Source organism: Sinocyclocheilus anshuiensis, unplaced genomic scaffold, assembly GCF_001515605.1.
Source record: "Sinocyclocheilus anshuiensis isolate Anshui unplaced genomic scaffold, SAMN03320099.WGS_v1.1 scaffold283, whole genome shotgun sequence".
In the NCBI taxonomy this organism is placed as follows: Eukaryota; Metazoa; Chordata; class Actinopteri; order Cypriniformes; family Cyprinidae; genus Sinocyclocheilus; species Sinocyclocheilus anshuiensis.
Genome location: NW_015549605.1, coordinates 1,318,000 through 1,322,113, shown reverse-complemented (window position 1 = coordinate 1,322,113; position 4,114 = coordinate 1,318,000).

Genomic DNA, 4,114 nt, shown 5'->3' with positions numbered 1-4,114 from the left:
CTCTTTTGTTTGTGCTGTGGAAGTCGATGCAGCACGAGAGAGCTAATGATAAGACAAACATTTCACATGCAAATAAGACTGTTTTCAGTTCATTTTTTAAAACATTGCATCAACCTGTCTAAAATACCTGCCAAAGACATTTAACAAATGCTTGCCTCAGGTGCGCTTATCCTTATAAGATTCTTGTTTGGATAAATTCTGAGGAAGCATCATATTATTTATGTAGAACACAATACAAGAATGCATTGCAATTAGCTCAGCGAATCAAAAAGATGTGAAATCACTGCACTCAACCAATACTAGTGCGTAAATCAATAAAAATCGTAATGACTTCAAATGGAAAAACTCACGGTAACACTTTTAGTATAGGGACCAATTCTCACTATTAGCTAGTTGCTTATTAGCATGCCTATTATTAACATATTGGCTGAATATTAGTACTTATAAAGCACATATTCTGCATGACCATATTCGACATCCCTAATCCTACCCAGTACCTAAACAAAAAGGCAAAAGTCGCAATTAATGGTTTGTTGATAGCGAGAATTGGACCTTAAAATAAAGTGTGACCAAACTCACTTGTGCATTTTTTGATGATTTGTAGATTTTTTTGTATTATTATTATACAAAAGGCATATATGGATTAGCTCAGTGAAGAAATAAATCAGAAATGATGCATGAGAAATGTTGATAATTGTAGTATTGATTAAAAACAGAATAAATGATTAGTTTAAATAATAATAACAATAATAATATGTTTAAAAAATGAAATATAGGTTAATTAATTAACTTGAATTAAAAACAGTTGAAATCATTTGTTTAAATGTTTAATGGGATAAATAAAATGTTTAAATAATTGGTTTAGATAATAATAACAAAAAATTCTTAAAGTTAAATATCAATTATTTTTAAACATCGCTTTATTGATTAAGAAAAGTTGAATTAATTATTATGAATAATAATAAAACGTTTAATGATGATGATAATAGAAGGAGGAGGGGTAAATTGTTTATATTATTAAATATAATTATTTTTGTTTTATATTTATTTATTTATTCAAACAGTGAAAATAATTAGTTTTAATAATAATAATAATAATAATAATAATAATAATAAACAGGCAGCAAGGCAGATATAGGTTTTGGAACCAAATTTATGCATCACATTTAATATTTTGTTGTGTAGAAACATACGTAAATTTAATTTAGACACTCATTCATTACTTATTTATTTAACCTTTATCAGATCCATCACATTCAACAATTTTCATTGTTTTTTTTATTGTGTTTTTCTTTCGGTCTCCTAGAGTCAGAGTCGTTCATAATGAAGTTTGTTGTTTATGTTGTGAAGGAATGCAGAGGTGGTGTTGATCTGAAGGTCAGCTGGTGTGAGTGATAGATTCATTCATTAATAAGCAGTTGAACAAATGGCCCTGTGGTCACTGGGTCCAGGTTTACACAAATGATACACAAGCAGGAGGGCCTTGACCATGTCAAAAAGAGAGGCCAGCATGTGAATTAGCTTTAACCCTTGTGCTTTTTGACCCCAGCAGGTCACAGACAGTCTGAAATACTCCAGACCTTAAAGAAATCTTTAATCTTAATCTTTAATCTTGCTCAACAGACGACTCCCTCCAGATGCTCAAATGCAAATGAGAAGACAGAGCAGCGGTCATAAATCATCCAAACACAACTGCACAGTTCAGGTGAGACGATACATCATGTAAAGGGCACTAATGTTTGACTGACTGACAGGTTGTTCGACTCTATACGGACATCTGTTGCCATGGATACCGCATCACGTAACAGCTTTTGATTGTAGAAATACCCACAGGTGCCATGCATTATTAAATGAACATTCTAGGTAAATAAGTAATTGTATAACAAAAAAAACAACTTTACAGCTTAAATAATTACGTTTTATCAGAATAAGTGCTTATTATTATTATTATTATTATATAGTTATTATTTACTAAAATACTAATAAACCGTGTTAATACAAATAACAATAAAAATAATATTAAATTAATCTTTATAATATTAGAACATTTAAACCAGCAGTTTTCAATTTGACCGCTGATTTAAATTATAATATTTCAATAATATAATATAATAATAAAAGATAATTTGTTTTATTTTTAAAAATCTAGAAAAAAGTGTTTATTTACAATAAATGCAACTTGGTTCAATAATTTGAATCTAATGCAATGATATCCATGCATTTTAAGACTCCAAATGCACATTTTGAAGTGTTTGTTGCACATACTGATCATGCACAGCGGCTCAGTCCTGAAGCCTGTGTTTGATTGACGGTTAAATGAAAGCAGATATAAATACCTTCACTGATGTCACTTACACACTTCAACACACACTAGATCCCCATTAAACATACCCGGGAGCTTTATTAGCCCTCGTATGATAGAGAAAAAAGTACAGTTTTTAAATTTAGCATGGGTTAGTGGAGTGGCCACAGGACCATTTTATGTCTTGTGTATATAGAACCGAGCATTTTGTATAATACCCAAGAGAAACGGTTAGAAATATTAGTCAGGAATGTAATATAGAGTCCATTAAATCATCTAAAATGACCCTCAGAAGTCTAAAAATACATCTAAGTGCCCATAAACACATCGTTCGAGTGAGGGCGTGATCAGTGATTGGAACAGATATACATTTCCTGAACTGCCATGGCTTACAGTACATGTGTGTGAGTGTGTCATGTCACTTGTTCCCTGTTCTGGTGATGTCAGATGACTTCAATAATTCATAACTGAGTAGATATGCAGTAAACATTGTATCAGTGTCATAAGAGAGACACTATATCCTCGGTCTCATAAACATTACTACACGCACACACACACACACACAACTTTATCTTACGTAACCGATGTCATGACCTGGTGATATATGTGAAACGGTAATGAGATTGTTGTTATACATGTTCTTTGGAAAGAGAGCAAGTAAATTAGGTTTAAAAACATTGCAGTCAGTTTGCAATTCAAATGCTTAGATTTCTTACAATAATTCCATTCACATTAACAATATTTTACTTTAGTAATTGAATTATACAAGACATGTCTGGGCCGTATTTCATCCCAAAATTAAAGAAGAAGAAGAAGAAGAAGAATCATTTCATGCCCATTTTGTGTTTTTTCCCCTGCATTTTTAATGGCAATTACTGTAAACACATCTATCTATCCATCCATCCATCTGAAATATATTTATACATCATTGTACTATTTGTGGTACTGATTTGTGCTGATTTTATTTTGTTTTTAATTGTGTCCTGACAGGCTGATTTTCCTTGCAGCACTGTCATTTCTAAGTGATAAAATCTCAAAATGAAAATAAAGAAATAAATATATAAATAAAATAAAGAAATTTGGAGTTAAATATGACCCTGGCATGTTCTATACATTAATGCTTTCTGATTAATTTAACCTTATCTTACCATGTAGGCCAATGAGACGTGTGTGTGTGTGTGTGTGTGTGTGTGTGTGTGTGTGTGAGTGAATAATGACAAATCTTTGGGCAAAGTATTCCCTTAACTCAGTTCACTCTGTGAACTGACATGAGATCAGTGTCACAGAATTTGTCCTGATTTTGTATTCTCTGTCTCCCCCTGCTGACTCTGCGCAACGCTGTCGCGTGTGAGGGTGAATAAGTGACCCATGGCGCCTCCTACCCCATTCAACCACTTATGTCTAAGTGAAAAATGGGGGAGTCATTGAGAAGCCTTTTCATTGTAATTTATTACTCTGTTCTGTAGTTGCACAGTTGCACCAGCAGAAGTCAGATTGGGGCTTTCTACAGATAGGCTACTGGGTGTTTCCGTTCACCTCAAAGCTTTTGCACTGAATAATACATTTGGACAGTGTGCGAATAGCTCAATGACTTTCAGAGATTGGACTAAAATATTTGCCTCAGTATTTTGTTTTTAGCGCAGTCGGTTGAGGGTCATCGTTTGGCGCCCCTAGCTAACCATTTAAATAAGTTTAAACAAAACACTATATTTATACATTATTTATAATATATTTTTATGATGCATACATTTATAACGTGGCGTTTGCTATATATATATATATATATATATATACGGGTGCATCTCAATAAAT